Below are 21,271 nucleotides of genomic sequence, written 5' to 3'. Positions count from 1 at the left end.
TCTAACCAGCTAAGCAGTAACCAACTAAACAGTAACAAACTAACCAATATTCTCCCAACTATTTAACAAACTAAACAGCAACCAACTAACCAGTAACCAGCTAACCAGTAAGCAACTAACCAATAAGCAACTAACTAGCAAACAAATAACCAGCAACCAGCTAAACAGTAACCAACTAACCATCTAACCGACTATTCAGTAACCAGCTAACTAGCAACCTGGTAACCAGTAACCAGCTAACCAGTAAACAACTTACCAGTAACCATCTAACCATCTAACAAACTAACCAGAAGTCCCATAACTATTTAAAAACTAACCAGCAACCAACTAGTAACCAGCAACCACCTAACCAGTAACTACCTAACCAGTTACCAGCTAACCAGTAACCAGATAACCAGTAACCAACTAACCGGTAACCCCGTTACCATGTAACCAACCAGTAATCAACTAACCATTTAACCAACTAACTAGTAACCAACTAACTAGTAACCAGCTAACAAGTAGCATAGTAACCAGTAAACAGCTAACAACCAGCTAACCAGCAGGCAACTAACCAGCAGGCAACTCACCAGTAACCAACTAACCATCTAACAAACTAACCAGTAATCTAACCATTTAACAAACTAACCAGCAACCAACTAAATAGTAACCAGTAAACAGCTACACAGTAAGCAACTAACAAGCATCCAACTAACCAGTAGCATGGGAACCAGTAAACAGCTAACAACCAGCTAACAAGCAGGCAACTCACCAGTAACCAACTAACCATCTAACAAACTAACCAGTAATCTAACCATTTAACAAACTAACCAGCAACCAACTAAATAGTAACCAGTAAACAGCTACACAGTAAGCAACTAACAAGCATCCAACTAACCAGTAGCATGGGAACCAGTAAACAGCTAACAACCAGCTAACAAGCAGGCAACTCACCAGTAACCAACTAACCATCTAACAAACTAACCAGTAATCTAACCATTTAACAAACTAACAAGCAACAAACTAGTAACCAGTAACCAGCTAACCAGTAAGCAACTAACTAGCAACCAACTATCCAGCAACCATCTAACCAGTAACAAGCTAACCAGCAACCAACTAACCAGCAACCAACTAATCAGTAACCAGCTAACCATTAACCAACTAATCAGCAGCCAACTAACCTGTAACCCGATAACCATCTAACAAACTAACCATTAATCCATTACCACCTAAAGGACTAACCAGTAATCAGCCAAACAGCAACCAACTAACCAGTAACCAGGTAACCAGTAACCAGTTAACCAGTAACCAACTAACAAACAACCAACTACCCAGTAACCCCCTAACCATCTAACTAACCAGTAATCTGGTAACCATTTAACAAACTAACCAGCAACCAAATAACTAGTTAACAGGAACCAGCTAACCAATAAGCAAATAACCAGTAAGCAACTAACCATCTAACAAACTGTCAACCAACTAACCAGCAACCAGCTACCCAGCAACCAACTAACCAGTAACCAAATAACCAGTAACCAACTATCCAGTAACCAAGTAACCAGTAACCAAGTAACCAGTAACCAGCTAACCAAGAATCAGAAAACCATTAACCTGCTAACAAGTAACCTAACCTGTATCCAACTAACCAGTAACAAATTAACCAGAAACCAAAAAATCCATTAACCAACTAACCAGTAACCAACTAACCAATAACCACTTAACCAGTGATCGACTAACCAATAACCATCTAACCAGTAATCAGCTAACCAGCAACCAACTAACCATAAACCAAATAACCAGTAACCAGCTAAACAGCAACCATATAACCAGTAACCAACTAACCAGGAACCAAGAAATCCAGTAACCAACTAACCAGTCACCACCTAACCAGTAACCAACTAACCAATAACCAACTAACCAGTAATCAGCAAACCAGCAACCAACTAACCATAAACCAAATAACCAGTAACCAGCTAACCAGTAACCATATAACCAGGAACCAACAAATCCAGTAACCAACAAATTCAGTAACCAACTAAGCAGTAACCAACTAAGCAGTAACCAACTAACCAGTAACCAACTAATCAGTAACCAAATATCCAGCTAACAAACTAACCAGAACCCAGTTAACCAGAAACCTACAATTCCAGTAACCAGCTAACCAGCAGCCAAATAACCAGTAACCAACAAATCGAGTAAGCACCTGACCAGTAACCAATTAACCAGTAATCAACTAACCAGTAACCAACTAACCAGGAACAAAGAAATCCAGTAACCATCTAACCAGTAACCAACTAACCGCCTAACCAACTAACCAGTAACCAGCTAAATAGTAACCAGCTATCCAGTATCCCGCTGACCAGCAACCAGCTAACCAGTAACCAGCTAACGAGTAACCAGCTAACGAGTAACCAGCTAACCAGGAACCAGATAACCAGTAACCAACAAATCTAATAATCAACTAACCCATAACCAACTAACCAGGAACCAACAAATCCAATAAAAAGCTAACCAGCAGACCAACCAGCTCACCAACTAACCAGTAACCAGCTATCCATTAAATAGCTGAACAGCAACCAGCTAACCTGGAACCAGCTAACCAGGAACCAACAAATCCCGTAACCAACTAACGAGTAACCAGCTAACGAGTAACCAACTAACGAGTAACCAACTAACGAGTAACCAACTAACGAGTAACAAACTAACGAGTAACAAACTAACCAGTAACCAAATAGCCAGTAACCAGTAACCAAGTAATCGGCAACCAAATAACCAGGAACAAAAATCCATTAACCAACTAACCAATAACCAACTAACCAATAACCACCTAACCAGTAACAAACTAACCAATAACCACCTAACCAGTAATCAGCAAACCAGCAACCAACTAACCATAAACCAAATAACCAGTAACCAGCTAACCAGTAACCATATAACCAGGAACCAACAAATCCAGTAACCAACTAAGCAGTAACCAACTAACCAGTAACCAAATAACCAGCTAACAAACTAACCAGTACCCAGTTAACCAGAAACCTACAAATCCAGGAACCAGCTAACCAGCAACCAAATAACCAGTAACCAACAAATCGAGTAAGCACCTAACCAGTAACCAATTAACCACTAATCAACTAACCAGTAACCAATTAACCAGGAACCAAGAAATCCAGTAACCAACTAACCAGTCACCAGCTAACCAGTAACGAGCTAACCAGCAACCAGCTAACCAGCAACCAGCTAACAAGCAACCAACTAACCATAAACCGAATAACCAGTAACCAGCTAACCAGTAACCACATAACCAGGAACCAACAAATACAGTAACCAACAAATACAGTAACCTACAAAGCAGTAACCAACTAACAAGTAACCAACTCACCAGTAACCAAATAACCAGCTAACAAACTAAGCAGTACCCAGTTAATCAGAAACCTACAAATCCAGTAATCCCTAAACCATCTAAAGAACAAGCAATCATCTAACCAGTAACAAGCTAACCAGCAACCAACTAATCAGTAACCAGCTAACCATTAACCAACTAATCAGCAACCAACTAACCAGTAACCCCCTAACCATCTAAAAAACTAACCATTAATCCCTTAACCACCTAAAGCACTAACCAGTAACCAGCCAAACAGCAACCAGCTAACCAGTAACCAGCTAAGTAGTAACCAGCCAAACAGCAACCAGCTAACCAGTAACCAGCTAACCAGTAACCAGTTAACCAGTAACCAGCTAACCAGTAACCAACTAACCAACAACCAACTACCCAGTAACCCCCTAACCATCTAATTAACCAGTAATCTCGTAACCATTTAACAAACTAACCAGCAACCAACTAACTAGTGACCAGGAACCAGCTAACCAATAAGCAAATAACCAGTAAGCAACTAACCATCTAACCAACTGTCAACCAACTAACCAGCAACCAACTACTCAGTAACCAACTAACCAGTAACCAACTAACCAGTAACCAACTAACCAGTAACCAACTAACCAGTAACCAACTAACCAGTAACCAACTAACCAGTAACCTGCTAACCATTAACCAACTAATCAGCAACCAACTAACCAGTAACCCCCTAACCATCTAAAAAACTAACCATTAATCCCTTAACCACCTAAAGGACTAACCAGTAACCAGCCAAACAGCAACCAGCTAACCAGTAACCAGCTAAGTAGTAACCAACTAATCAGCAACCACCTAATCAGCAACCAACTAACCAGTAACCAGGTAACCAGTAACCAGCTAACCAGTAACCAACTAACCAACAACCAACTACCCAGTAACCCCCTAACCATCTAATTAACCAGTAATCTCGTAACCATTTAACAAACTAACCAGCAACCAACTAACTAGTGACCAGGAACCAGCTAACCAATAAGCAAATAACCAGTAAGCAACTAACCATCTAACCAACTGTCAACCAACTAACCAGCAACCAGCTACCCAGTAACCAACTAACCAGTAACCAACTAACCATTAACCAACTAACCAGTAACCAACTAACCAGTAACCAACTAACCAGTAACCAACTAACCAGTAACCAACTAACCAGTAACCAACTAACCAGTAACCTGCTAACCATTTACCAACTATTCAGTAACCAACTAAAAAAATAACCGTAGGCCCAACCATGACCCCAACCATTAACCAACTAAACCAAACCCCATGACCCTAACACGAATCTACCAACCCACTAAAATGCTAAACAACTAACCAATCAACTAACTAAACTAACCTACTAAGCAACTAACCCTAAACCCCTAGCCATAAAACTAACACCATAACCCTAATCACAACCCCCTAAACCCATAATCAACTAAGAAACTAATCAAATAACCAACTGACCCTAACCCCGTAACCCAAACCCCATTAACCTAGCACCAACCCACAAACACACAAACTAACGAACTAACAAAATAATCAACAAACTAACCAAAACCAACAACCCTGACCACTAAACCTAACCCCAACCCCCTAACCCCTTAACCAACTAACGAACTCACCAACAAACCCTAACACCATAACCATAACCACAAAACCCTAACACCATAAGCCTAATCCCATAACACTAATACCCTAACCAGCTAACCTGCTAACCTACTAAAATGCTAACCAACTAACCAACTAAACAAGTAAACAACTAACCCTAACCACCAAACATGACTCCTAACACTAACACCAACCCAATAACCAAGGAACCAAACAACACTAAACACATAATCCTAACCCCACCCCCCTAACCACCTAATCAGCTAACCAACTAACCGAATAGCCAACCAATCAAATAATCAACTAAAGAATCAACTAAACAAATACTCCACTAACTCTAACCCATTAACCCTAACAAAGAACCTAAACCGATAATCACCTTTACTGAACAACTAACCACAACCCAATTACCCAAACCACATAAACCTATGCCAAATCCCCAAACTCCCTAACCGAATAACCAAAAAAAAACTAACCCAAACACCCAAACCTGACCCCTAACCCTAACCCCCTAACCAACAAACCCACTAACCAACTAACCAACCAAACTTAATCCCATAACCATAACCACAAAACCCTAACCCCATAACCCTAACCCCATAACCAGCTAAGCAGCTAAACAACAAACCAGCTAACCAACCAACCCTAACCCAAACATGAACAACACTAACCCCAACCCCATGACCCCATAACAAACTAACCAAACAACTAACACTAACCACATAATCCTAAGCCAAACACCCTAACCCCCATAATCAGCTAACCAACTAACCAAATAGCCAAGTAATCAACTAACCAACTAAACAACCACCAACCAAATAATCTACTACTCCTAACCCCATGACCCTAACCACAACCCCTTAACCCCCTAACCAACTTACCAACTGACCTACTAATCAACTGACCCAAACCACCAAAACACTAAACCCATAACCCTAAACCCAACACAGTAATGCGAACACACTAACCACAACACCCTAACACCCTAACCAGATAACCAAATAACCGACTAACCCTAGCCCCCAACCCTAAACCCCTAAATCCTAACCTCCAAAATATAAACCAGAAAAACCTAAACACAAGCAAAAATAACCTAGGTTACACCCTAAAAAAAACCCTAAAAAAAAATAAATAACTGACAAGAAACCAAACAACAAAACACTAGATAAATACATGAACCCAAACCAAAACACGTCATTACTTCCACATCATGAACCCTAAAACTACAACAGACCCTAAGCAAAACCCAAATACAAAACAAAACACTATTCAAAAGCAGAACCATAACCAGAACCTGAGAAATAACTAGAATTAAAAAACTAAACCCCTAAACCCTAAAACTAAACACTAATTTTAACCCAATTCTAGCCCAGAACAAGCACAACTGTAACTCCCTAGGCATTAGCCATACACCCTAACCCATAAAACTAGACTTAACCATAGAACTTAGCACCAAACCCTAGCCATAGAACCTTATCCTAAGCAAGGACCAAGAACGGAGTGTGCAGGTAACCAGTAGGACAACCAAACATCTAGGACATTCATTCTGGGTCTAATGCCCAGGCCCCTTCCCAAATGGCTTTTCTTCTCTAGGTAACTAACAGGAGAGAGTTGCCTGAATGCACTCTAACCTAATACCCAAAGAAATCACTGTACCCTGGAAGCTGCTACTCACATGGGACAAAAAAAACTCACCGTTTCTCGTGCCACAGCAATGAATCTATAAAAGCAATGTGTTACAATACAGAGAGAAACAAGCGGCGCATGACCAGCAACAAAGTACTACACCACACACTGTAGGACATCACAACACCCCACTCTCTAGGACACCCACAGTAAGAAAAATATTTGGGGTCCTACCCACCATGTCTCAGGTTAGAAAAAAAAAGAGAGGAACTCAAAAAACAAGCCATTACCTCACAGAGTAGACCAAAAGAGCCAGTAAATAAAATAAAACAAGAAAGCACGCTAAATGAGACCTCTGAGACACAGAGCAGACCAAGAACAGTTGCAAAATGACAGATAACCACAGTAAAAATCGGAACAAGATACAAAGACGCTGCCATGGATGAAATGAAAAGAAAACATGGGCATACTCAAATGAAAGAATTCATCAAATAACCTAAGAAGGTTCAAAGTAACATCAGAATCAGGTGATCACAGACCAGTCAGACATCGTAACCAAGAATAATCAGACTAAAACCATTTAAATGAAAAGAAAACATGGGCATACTCCAATGAAAGAATTTATCACAAAACCTAAAAAGCATCACAGTAACATCAGGATCAGGTGATCACAGACCAGGCAGACATAGTAACCAAGAATAATCACAATAAAACCAATTCAAAACATAAAATTATGGAGAGGATAGAGATCTTTAAAGTGAAAACGGCACATTAAAATTTAAAAAAAAAATCTGCAAAAAAGTTAAAGAAATTAATGAACCACTCACAGGAAAGGCCAAATTATCAAGAAAAAAAAACAAAATATTGAAGGAAATGGTTTAAGACTTAAGGCCGAAATACATGCAATAAAGAAAACACAAAATATATAAAGACTGGATATAAATAACAAGGAAAATTGACAAAAATTATAAAGGGAATTATAACACACATAATGAAAGATATGGAAGAGAGAATCTCAGGGTTTGAGGATAACTAGATAAGTTCATGAAAAAAATAAAAAGTAAAACTAACATTTTAACAAAGCGAACAGAAAAACAATAAAAGAAAACAGAAGACGAACCCTAAGAAAATTTGGAATAGAAAACATAGGAAATATAATGACGAAAATTAAAGAAAACTTTCCGAACTTAAAGGATATCCCTGTGGAGATATAAGAAGCATGAAGAACAAATAGATTAAAAAGATACCGTCGTCACATCCTAAAACATCAGAATCAAAACCTACAGAATAAAGAAAGAATATTAGGAACCGAAAAAGATTAAAACCAAGTAACATTTAGGGAAACCTAAGAATTACTCCAAACTTCGCAATGGAAACCATGACAGCCAAAAGATCTTGGTTACATATGCAGCACACAAGGAGACCTTGGACAAATACACACTACTAAAACCAGCCAAGCTTTCTTTCAACATTGGAGAAAACAAGATATCACGTGACAAAAAGTAAACATATTTTTAAATAACGCATCAAAATACCCACACTTAATAGAAAGAAAACCCGAACAAGAAAGCAAAGTTCAACCAAAAATTCCAAAGCAACGAGCAAACTCACATCAAGAATTTTAGAAATGGAAACACATAGCCACTATGACTGAAAATTAACAAAATATATCAACTACTAGTCATTAATATCTCTTAATATACATGAACTAAATCCACAAATAAAGACAAAAGCGAAGAAAAAAGATAGGAAAACAAGAATCAGCCATCTGTTGTACACAGGAAACACACCTCAACCTCAAAAACAGACAGTACCTCAGAGTAAAGGGTAGTGAAAAGGACCCAAGAAACAAGCAGGTGCGGCTATTTTACCGTAAAAAATTTCTAAGTAAAATAAATAAAAACACTTGGAAAAGGACACTATGTTAATAACAAAGTCAATCAATCAAGATGAAGCATCAATCATCATCTATGAGCTTAATACAAGAGCACTAACACATATAAAAGATATGTAACTGAAACTAAAAATACTCATCAAACCACACGCAGTAATGGTAGGGAATCTCAGTAATGAATGAAATTGGCTTGACAAACTTCTATGGAATACTCAAACCAAACCAGAAAGAATATAACATAATCTCAGCAGCTCATAAAACATTCTATAAAACTGACCACACACTGTAATACAGCAAAAATTCACAGACAAAAAATTTGAACAACTACATTGTGTCTTATGAGATCACACCAGTTTAAGGATAGAACTTGACAACAACAGTACTCTCAGAAATCCTACAAAGAAATGTAAAGTAAACAGAAAACTATTGAACCAGCACAGAGTAAAGTAAGTGATGAAGGTGGGTCTTGTATTTCTCTGTTGCTTTCATTTAGGTGGGTGGAGTAAACAGAACAGAATGATGGGGGAAAGAAGCCAAATTTTGGAGTCGCCATGATTCTCCCGCACTAGACAGACGCAGGTTAAGATGTTTCCTGGTAAGCCAGCTCATGGTACTACACAAAATATTAGAAATGGGTTAGAATAATATGTAAGAGCTAGCCAAAAAGAGGATGGAAATCACGGGCCATGCAGTGTTTAAAAGAATACAGTTTATGTGTAATTATATCGGGTAAAGCCATGCGTGCGGGTGCCGGGGACACGGCCCTGCCGCTCTCAATTCAACAGAGTGGCACCCAGCGTGATAAAGAACTACACATGAAACCTGAGGGGTTAAAAAGGAGAGAGAGAAAATTTAAGACAGCTTGTTGCTGTTTCTGTGTTAAGTGCAAAAAAGAAATTGTCCTGACTCAGCAGGAGGAAAAAACTGGCTGTTTTAAAATGGCGGCTTTATGGGCTGTGCCGCCATTGCCATCTTTCGTTCTCTTATGGGAGAAAGATCTTTTGAATGGATCATTTGGAGTAAACAGCTATGATTTATTTGATCGCAACTAGACTAACTGTGTGCATAAAAAGAAGTCATTACGTGCTGCGGCTCAGAGGCACAAGCAGCTCATGCTAATGGTGCAATGTGCAAGGATCAGAGACACAAGCAGTTCCGCCATATTCTAAGGGTGGAGCAAGATGGCAGGACCAGTTTTTGACCTAGAAGTATCACAGCTTAAATGCTTAAGGCAAAAATGATTTAAAAGCTCAATACAAAGTGATCAAGGATAGTAAAAAAATTACAGAATCACAATGAAAGATTCAGACATAAAAGACCACAAAGTTGGATGCGTGTACACAGGCTTGAGAGAGAGAAGAAAAAGAACATTGACAATAAAGCTAATGTTTTTTTTAAAAAAAATGGTACAGTCTTTACAGAGGCATTTCATTATATGGGCTGCCAAGATAAACCACAATGGATATAAGGATAGCATGATTTCAGAATATGGGTCTAAGGATATGATGCTTTGGAGAGGGTCCTCTTTTGTTTTCACAGTGGATGCAACCATGTTCATTTCTTCTATCCCCATATGATTTTAAAGACCACGCACTCCTGAAAGGTTACACCCACAAAAAATTACTTCATTCAACTGTCAACTAAGATGAACATGGTACACAGGTTATCCCATAAAAGACCGGAATAACAGCGTGCCCGTACATCAGGAAGCAGTTTGGAGAGAAAAAACTGCACCCATGTCACCAAATATTTATTAATATTCTTTCACATTTAAGGGGGGATATGATATAGACATGAATAATTTGCATTGGTATGGATTTTAAGGTCAATTTTGTTATATGTATATGTATTTCTGATCTGGATTACTGTATCGTGATTATATAGTTCATTTAAATTGCAACGCTTAAATAGGAAATGTACGCTGTTAAAGGACAATCATCAATAATAGTCAAGCTTGGACCCATGTTAGATTTTTTAGATATATAGACATATATTTAAGTTAGATAGGCATTATTCATATCTTTCAAAGACTGCAGAAAATGGCATTTAAAATATTTTAATAACTTAGGCCTTTTCATGACAATGAGACACATCTGCTCCTGTCAGCACCAATCTTCTTCAAGTGGAAGATGGGCATTGAAGAGGCTCCATTATGGAGTTGGAATAGCCATTTAGGCAAGAAACTGCACTTGCCTGGACTGTTGCATGAACAGGACACGGAGAACCCTCAGAGAGAGGACTGCTAAACTCGCCAAAATGTGAGATGATCTTTCGTTGTTCCTGAGTCATGAAAGGCAAGACACGGCAAAAAGTGACCGTACTTTCTCTGAAATATCATGCTTAATGAAAACATCTGCTGGATACTATGTGCCTGAAGGCTGAAGATGGATGCCCAAACATAACAAAAGAACTTTGGGTGACTGTCCAGGCAGTGAGATTTCTCTGTAATTTCTAGAGTTTTGGATCTCTTGTTTATATCATTCTAGAGACTTTGATGGAGTTGAAGAATAAATAGTTTTAGTTTTCATTAGTTATAATAAACGATAAAATAGAGATAAATATTGAAACTATAATTCTTGCTTGATAACTGGTTTGCGACATGTAATCTTACTATGTTAAAGTGAAAGCCTTTCTTTTTTGTTAGACGGAAAAAGGGGAAATGATGGAGGTTGGTCTTGTATTAATCTGTTGCTTTCATTCGTAAATTAATAGAGAAACTCCTTAGGCACATTTGATAGGCAAACCCTTAGGTGGGTGGAGTAAACAGAGTGAAGGCTGGGAGAAAGAAGCCGAGTCAGGGAGGGGCCAGGATTCTCACACTCAAGAAAGACGCAGGTTGAAATCTTTCCTGGTAAGCCTGCCCGTGGTACTACACAGACTATTAGAAATGCCTTAGATCAATCTGTAAGAGCTAGCCAATAAGAGGGTGGAAATAAGGGGCCAGGCAGTGATTAAAAGAACAGTTTCCATGTTATTATTTTTGGTAAAGCCATTCGGACAGCCGGGTGCTGGGGACGCAGCCCCAACACTTCGAATTACATCAAGAATACATAAAGAAAAACATTAAAGACTTCCTAAAATTAAACTAAGAGATGGTAATAACACCCAAAACTCTGGAACACCATGGAAGCAGTGCTAAGAGGAAAAATCATGGCATATACAGACAGCTAACACTATGCCAATAGCAATGAAGGATCTAAAAGAAATTAAGCAAGCTATTTTTACCTTTGGCTTGCAATATGCATATGTTAAGGAAATGATAAGGACTTGGGCTTCTAATGCTAGGGCTACCACCCACAATTTCCATCAGTTAGTGTCTGCAGTTGTAGATAATGGACCTTGCTTGGTGTTTGGAATCGATTTCAGAGAAGAATCCAAACATATGGAACAGCAAGGAAGAGCAGTAGGTGTGGAGGTTTCTCAAGATCAAAGTCTTCGTGTAGGAGAATATGGTGATCCACAGGTACAAGCTCTTTATGGTGATGAAGTACTGTGTTTATGTCACCAAGCAGCTTTAAATGATTTGAATAGGCTACAAGATCCAGCAAAAAGGGTTGAATCATATAACAGAATTAGGCAGAGACAGAAAGAACCATTTTTTGCTTTTTGCAAACACTAATTAAGGATCGGGACATTGATGTTAACAGACCCAGAAGCTATACGACTACTTCTTGAATCTCTAGCATTTGTGAATGCAAACATAGACTGCAAAAAGATAATTGGGCCTTTAAAGTTTAGATCAGCACCTATGGATGAATGGATTAAGCATACAATGAATGTTGAGACGTTTATCTGTAATGATGAATCCTGGGTAGTAGAAGCGGAGAGACATCAAACTGCCAGGTGTTTAAATTGTGATAAATTAGGACATCTGAAAAGGGATTGCAGGCAAAGGATTTCTACGAATAATATCCCTTCTGGGAACATCAAAAATAGGAGAACTGGGCCTTCAGGTATATGTATGAGATGCGTTAAAGGCCGACATTGATCCAACAAACGCAAGTCAACAACATACAGACAAGGCAACCCATTAACGTCGGGAAAATCCTTGAGGGGCCTCTCGCAGGCCCCCAAGCCAACAGTGGCAAAGTCATTCCCACTAACAATAGAGAACATGACTCACCAAGAAAATTAAAAGCTCCAATTCAAGAGAAAAAAAATAATACTGGTCTAAATGATGAATTACACACAGAGGATAAGTCAAAAAACCCAGTAGGACAGAGTAAACTTATAATTTGGCAGACTTCTATTAATGATCAAAGACCAAAGCTAAGAGTCAGTATAAATGTCACTTTTATAGAAGGCTTCTTAGACACAGGTGCGGTTTTAAGTATCATTACTACAGAATATTGGCATCCGAATTGGCCTCTTCAAGAGGTAGATGTTCAGTTCTTGGTAATTGGAACCCTATCTCGGGAAAAACAAAGTACAAGAAGGGTTGAATGCATAGGGCCTGAAGGGCAAATAAGACCATATATTGCCAATATTGCAATAAATTTATGGGGCCGTGACCTGATATAGCAATGGAATACACAGGTAAACATTACTGTAGTTCCAGGAACTCATAATTCTGGAAACGATATGTTATTATGGGAAAAGGTCATCAGCCATTCATGCTGCATAAGAACATACAGCAAATACCAAACCTTTAGAGAAACCAACAGCCCTACATTTAAAATGGCTAACTGAGAAGCCAATAAGGATCAAACAGTGGCCTCTAGATGAAGATAAATTACAAGCATTGGAACAGCTGGTGCAAGAGCAACTATATGCTCACCATATTGAAGAATCACCAGCCATTGGAATTCTCCTGTGTTTGTTTTAAAAAACAAATCCGGTAAATGGAGAATGGTGACAGATAAGAGCTGTCAACAAGGTAATTCTACCTATGGGCCCACCACAATCTGGAATTCCTTTGCCTTCTCTATTACCAAAAGGATGGCCTCTTATAGTCATTAATTTGAAAGATTGTTCATTCAGCATACCGTTACAAGGAAAGGATAGAGAAAAATGTGCCTTCACAATGCCTACTTGTAATAATTCTCAGCATAATAGGAGATATCAATGTACTGTCCTCCCACAGGGCATGCTCAATAGTCCCACATTGTGCCAATATTTTGTAATAAGACATTGGAAATAATTTGTAAGCAATTCCCCAAGTCCATAATTTATCATTACTTCGATGACATGTTGTTATGTGACTCAAAAAAGGATACTTTAGTAAAGATGTTTGAAGAAGTAAAGAAAGTTTAACTAGGTGGAGATTACAAATTAACCCTGAAAAGATTCAAAGAGAAAATTCTATTAATTACCTAGGTTACATAATCGGGTTAGAGAAAATTAAAACCCGAAAGGCACAGATTAGGCGAGACCGGTTAAAGACTCTTATTAACTTAGAAAGATTGTTAGGAGACATTTCCAGTCTATGACCAGATGTTGGGATAACACATGATCTAATATTTTATTTAAACGAAACCATAGATGGTGATAAAGATTTGAATAGTCCAAGAAAACTGACAGCTGGAGCAGAAAAGGAACCGACAAAGTTTGAGGAAAAATTACAGGAGGCACATGTGCATAGGGTGAACCCAAATCCTAGCTGCATCCTAGTCATATTGCCTTCCATAATTTCTCAAACAGGGACTATAATGCAGATGGAAGATATTATTTTAGAGTGTATATTCATAATAAAGGCAAAAATTAAAAACTTATGTGGAAAAAGTCTCTGAATTAATTATAAAAGGTATACTGAGTCTTCATCAACTAGCAGGTATAGACCCAGCAAAAATTATAGTGCCTTTTACTCCTGAAGAATTAAAAAAGTTATGGGAAGACAATGAACCATGGGGAAGAGCTTGTGCTAAATTTTTGGGAGAAATTAATAGCTACCATCCCAAAAGTGGTAGAATTAACATCATAAAGAGAACCTCTTGGATTCTTCCTAGAATTGCACGTGATGCTCCAATAACTGGAGCCCGTACTTTCCATACTGATGAAAATATATCAGGCAAAGCAGGTTATAAATCAGATGAATTGAGTAAGGTGGAACAAAGCCCTTTTAAATCTGTTCAGAAGGAAGAAGTATATGCCATTTGGTGGTTGCCAGAAATCGAACTTTTGACCTTTGTAAGGGCAGACATTGCTCTTATCCACTGAGCTCTCTCTCCAGCTCTTTTTTTAGGGGGCTTTTTTTCGAGGCAGGGTTTCTCTGTGATTTTGGATCCTGTCCTGGAACTAGCTCTAGCTCTTGCACGCCAGGCTGGTCTCAAACTCACAGAGATCAGCCTGCCTCTGCCTCCCAAGTGCTGGGATTAGAGGTGTGCGCCTATTATTTTACATTCTTTAGAAATGCTAATGACACTACTTGTGTGACATTAACATGTTATTTTAGTTGGATGAATCAATAGCAGTACTGGAATTAGTAGTTGTAATTTTCAATTGTATTCATGTATTAATTTCTCAATTTAGTTTAATCCTAAAAATCACTTATGAAACTGCAACAACGTGCTCATATTTGGCCGCCTGCAAACTTAGGGCATTCTTGGGATAGAAATAATCTGGATAATAATGTTGTAGGTATTGAAGATGAATCAGTGAGTGTTATGCTTAGTAATAGCTGTAACTACTAACATTATTGCTGTCACTGATAATGCTTCTTTGGCTGGTATTGATTTACATACATGCTTACAGACATAACTCTTTCTGGGGCAATACTATAAAGATTATCATTAAATGGACTGAACAAGCTGAAATAGGTGTCCGCATTCAGACAGAGTTTTATGTACTTAAGCAGACTGTGTTATGGTTGGGGAAGAAATATTCAGCTGTGCAAGAACAAATTACTTTGTGTTCTGATTGGAATTTAACCACTTTCTGCATTACTGATTAGGCTTATATTGATACATTACTAGAGTGGACGGTTATTAACACATATCTTTTGGAAAATGCTGCTCCTCGATCTCTCATCGATCTCACTGATCTCATCGATCACTTACATGATGATATCAAACTGACTTTTCCTAATTACTCACTAAATAAGATGCCTCTACCATGACACAAACTTTCGATGACAAAATGACAGAATTTGGAAAAATTAGATACTAAGGGATTCATATAAATTATTCTTCATACCACCAGTGTGATGCTTATTGTACTCATTTTTATCCTTTTTTATTTTTGAATAATGGATCAGGCTTTTTTTCAAACAAATGAATATTTACAGACTTTATGGTTAAAACTCCTGATACAAAGGAGGAAATTATGGAGACACAAAACTGGCTTAAAGTGCAGGCTCCTCTCCGGAAAGATGAGAAAAAGGTTGCAATCCAGAGAAACGAAGCATAGATGAAAGAAAGCAAACTCTTCCCATTACTCAAATGTCATAATCTGTAGCATGGATATAGAAATGGATTTTGAGCTCAGTCATTCGTACTCTACCAGTTACAGGAGTATCTTGCTTTTGCACACTTTTTGCCTAGTTTCCATGTACCTCTTTTCATTTCTATTACTAATATTAAATAAGGTACTCTTTCTGGCAAGGAGAGAAAAGATTTAAATAATGACCATGTACGTGAACAGAGTGGTTTCAAAGTGTAATGCTTTTCTCATAGAAGTAATGCTTTTTAGTCTGCATAAAAAGCCATACAAAATAAATCTTATTCTGCAGTTGTTCATAATCTGCATCAACGTGTACTGATTCACAACGGAACCATATACCAATGGTATACAATGCAATAGATGTTTAAAAGTGGCACGGGAACAGGGAACATGAAGAGGAAATGATAGGAAGGGTAACCCAAAATCAACAAAATTAGTAATCCTCATTATAGGGTAATGGGACAAGCTAAATCTTCTCTGTACCTTGTCATGCTCTAATGTTGAATAAAAACTCATACTGTTTATGTTTCTTTTTCTGATTTAGAAAAGTATGTTTTAGTATTTAAGGAATATAATATTTGATTTACGGAAGGCACCTTATATATAAATACTTGGTAAATAATAAAAGGTAATTTTAAAAAAGCTATGAGCCAATGGGAGAAAATACGTGTCTGTTTATGGTATATATGGTCTATGAGTTTTACTGTTTTCAAAGAAAAGCAAATTAAAAAAATTGGCCACTGTGTGAAGTCACAAAGTAGTGCCTGCTGCACAAGTTATGAACATGTCTAAAAAAAATTATATTTGGCTTCTTTGTCAAAGGGATCATGACTTATATAGCACTCAATCTTCTTTGAAAACTACTGAGATAGAATTAAAAGTAGCTGAAGAACATACGAAGGATCTCGAGTACAATAACACCTAACATTCCTATCAAATTATTATTGTTGGGTACATATCAATCCTACATGCATTTGAACTCAAAGTATATTTTCCCTTGACTGTATTTTCCGAAAGCATTTTTATTATAAAGCAACAATTCATGAACTCATGTACATGTCCATTATGAAATTCAATTTCGACAAGATAAATAATTTTTATTTATCAAATTTATCATATGTTGCATATACATTCTATTCCTCGGGGAGTTAATGATTAAGGATCTCAATCAAATGAAAATCGACAAATAGCTGTTATTCATTGTACTTTTAGACGTTTATATTTCTTCCATGTTCCCATAGATACTCCATGATTTTAACGGGGTACTCTTTTATGTGGAAAACACAAAATTTTTAAAACATTCACTAACAGCCTTTTCTATCATGGGTGTTAACTCTTAGTGCAACAGATAATGTGCCTACGTATATATTTCCAAACGTTTCTAAAGTTATGTGAATCATATAACATTACTCATGTTACAGGTATTGCATATAATCCACAAGGACAAGCATTGTTAAATGTGATCGTTATGGAATTAATGTGTGTTTATCCAAATAATGTGAGAGACAGTGTACATCAAGCACTGCCTATATTAAACTTCCTAATTATGCGGGAGGCGAATACTTTAACTATCAGAGAAACATTCTATAAACACCCCAAATGCTGACTTTTCAGAAAATATTTGGGACAAAATTACCAGAGGCTAAATTGAGCAAACATTGTTAATCGTGAAAGGAAGAGGATATAGTGTTGTCTCTCTGCAAGAGTGGCGACAATTCCGATCATGGCTCGGAAAGGAGCAGAAACTAAAGACAGGAGTGCAAGGTAGTCATGATTGCCCTTTTGCCAAAGAAGCTATTCATGTATTGCCCATGGCACTATTATCTCTATGGTAGCGACCTCGATGACATAGGTCTTTACCCCTGACGACATGGGGTCAGGTGAAATGTCTTACAGCTCAAGCTCATATTATTGTCCTGCAGTCAAGGTTATCTGTTATTGCTGAGCATTATTTTCTGGCCATGAATGCGATGTTATCGGTCTCTTCAGTACAGAGATCAGATGTAAGGTATTGAGCTTATATCCATAACTCAAATGTATTTTAGGGAGATAGTGATGTGTTACTGCATAAAACCCACATTGTCCTTTCTCACTGAAGGTGAAAGTCATAAACAACCCACACCAGTTTGGAATTAAGATTAATAGGGTGGTATTTATTTAAAGGTGAAAAACTTAAAGATCACCGTATAAGACAACAACCCTCTGTGCAATTGGAGCTGGAAGTAAAGAGAGAGCGAGAAGGGAAGTAGCCGCTTTTTTTAAGGGAGAGAGACCACGCCACAAAGGGCTGTTATCCCTGCAGTTATTGGCTGGAGGAGCGGAAGGACCCACACTCAACATATACTAAATGGAATAATTTGAGGTATCTGAATATTTCTGATAATAATATGTGGATAATAGTTAGCCAACAGTAGTTGGAAATTATCCTTGATTTTCAGTGAGATTTCAGCACTACTTACACCTATTAAAATAGGCAGATCTCATAGTCACCCTCAAAGACTCTAAGCATAGCCCATTACTGAAACCTGGGAAAATGAAACTGGGATAATAAAACCACGTCTCTGCCCACGTGGTTTCCTCTTTTCAGAATCCTTTTCAATCTCCCTTGTAAGCGCAGTTATTAAGCAGAGCAAACCAGACCACGCAGTTACCGGTTACCGAAAGCTGCAACCCCTTGGGACGACTCTGTCACGTGTAGGCATACACGGCCTCCAGGTTACTCTTCTCTACCCCTGGATTCTTGGTTTATGTTTCCGTGTATGGAATTGATTTAATTGCATTTACTTTGTTGAACAACTTGCAGTTCACAGTTTTTAACAAATACTAGTCGGACACTAAAACAGGACACAGTTTTCATCACAAGTTGGCAACAGCGCCACATGCTGGATAATAGGTAATATGGCAGTTTTCATTTCCAACACGAAGTTTATGGTTTTGCTTACAAAAACAATGGGTTATGCCATGGAAGGTTTATATGACTATGGGGATAACTTAATTTACTGATTACTATGTTTCAGTATTCTTTTGAATATTGTATCATTTAGGAAAAATATTGCACTCCCAGAAAACATACAATATTTAATAGAAATTCATGCAGATCAGGAGATTCAGGATTCAAAAGCTTTGGAATCAAAGGTACAGAATGGGGAAAAAAATTTATACCTCAGTGAAATCACTAGAAACACATGTATGTCAGGAGATTTGGGATTTAAGAGAGACATGGATAAAAAGTCTTTAATTGATTAAAGGAATTATTGGACCTGGTGAACAGAGTAAGAAGGCACAAGGACAGGATACAATGCCAACACCAGCTGTTAGGACTGGCTTACCCTGGCTTGTAGCGAGATACCATGTAATTCAGACAAAGCATCAACTTTTAAAGGCTCAAAGGGTGTCAGAGAAGCTAGATGGATGCCAATAGCAATGAATGTTCTAAAATAAATTAAGCAAGCTATTGTTACCTTTATCTTGCACTCTGCATATGTTAAGGAAATGATAAGGACCTGGGATTCTAATGCTAGAGCTACCCCAAAGATTTCCATCAGTTAGTGTCGGCAGTTTTAGATAATGTACCTTCCTTGATGTTTGGAATCTATTTCAGATAAGTATCCAAACCTATGGAACAGCAAGGAAGAGCAGTAGGTGTGAAGGTTTCCCAAGATCAAATTCATGGTGTAGGAGAATATGCTGAACCACAGGTGCAAGCTCTTTATGATGATGAAGTACTGTGTCCATGTCACCATTTAAAAAATAAAAAACTCATGTTGAAAAATTCTCCTAATTAATTATAAAAGGTAAACTGAGACTTCGTCAACTAGCAGGTATTGACCCAGCAGAAAGTATTGTGCCTTTTACTACTTAAGAAATAAAGTTAGGGGAAGACAATTTACCATGGAAAAGAGCTTTGCTAATTTTGGGGGAGAAAGTAATAATAACTATCCCAAAAGTGGTAGACTTAAGCTCATAAAGAGAACTTCTTGAATTATTCCTAGAATTGTACATGATGCTCCAATAACTGGAGCACGTATGTTCTATACAGATGCAAAGAAATAAGGGAAACCGGGTTATAAGTCAGATGAATTGAGCAATGTTGAACAAAGCCCTTACAATTATGTACAGAAGGCAGGATTATATGCCCTTCTTTTGGTGCTAAGGGATTTTTAAGAACCTCTTAATATAGTTACAGATCAGTAATATGAAGAAAGAGTTATCTTTCACGTTGCAACAGCTGAATTTATACCAGATGACACAGAGTTAACTTCATTGTTTATCCAGGTAAAAGACATAATCAGGAACAGGCTTTATCCGATGTACATAACAAACTAACATACCAACCAACTAACACTAATCACATAAAACTATTCCCAACACCCTAACCCCCAACCAACTAACCAACTAAACAACTAAACAACTCACCCTAACCCCATAACCCTAACACCAACCCACTAACCCCCTAATCGGCTAACCAACTAAACAACTAACCAACTCACCCTAATCCCATAACCCTAACCCGAACCCCCTAATTTGCTAACAAACTAACCAAATAACCAACTAATCAACCAACTTACCCTAACAACCTAACCCTAACCATATAACTCTAACCACAACCCCCTAACCCCCGAATCAACTAAAAAACTAACCAACTAGCCAACAAACCCTAACCCCATAACCCTAACCAAAAAACACAAACCCCATGACTATAAAACAAAAACACAAACAACATAACCATAACACCAACCCCATAACCCCCTCACCAGCTAACCAACTAACCAACTAAAGAACTAATAAACTAACCAAATAACCCTAACCACATTACCATAACACCCTGACACTAACCACAAACCTCTAAACAACTAACCAACTAATCCCCAACCTTGACCCCTTACCCTAACACCAACACACTACCCCCTAACCAGCTAACAAACTAAGCAACTAATCAACTAACCAACTAACCCTAACCCACTAACCCTAACCCCTACCACCCAACCAACTATCCAGCAACCAAATAACCAACAACCAACTAACCAGCAAACAACTAACCAGCAGCCCCCTAACAATCTAACCAACCAGCAACCAACTAACAACAACCAAATAACCAGAAACCAACTAAACAGTAACCAACTAACCAGTAACCAGCTAACCAGTAGCAAGCTACCCACAAACCAGCTAACCAGTAACCTACTAACCGTCTAACCCACTAACCCTAATTACATTACCCTAAGTCCAACCACCTAACCCCCTAATTAGTTAACCAACTAACCAAATAGCCAACAAACCCTAACCCCACAACACTAACCAAAAAAACCTAAACACATAACCAGAACCCCATAAACCTAACCCCCTAACCAGCTATCCAGCAAACCAACTATCCAACTTACACTAACACCATAAACCTAACC

The sequence above is a fragment of the Chionomys nivalis genome, chromosome 10, assembly GCF_950005125.1.
Source record: "Chionomys nivalis chromosome 10, mChiNiv1.1, whole genome shotgun sequence".
In the NCBI taxonomy this organism is placed as follows: domain Eukaryota; kingdom Metazoa; phylum Chordata; class Mammalia; order Rodentia; family Cricetidae; genus Chionomys; species Chionomys nivalis.
The sequence above is the reverse complement of the archived record's forward strand: the minus strand, read 5'-3'. Positions refer to the sequence as shown.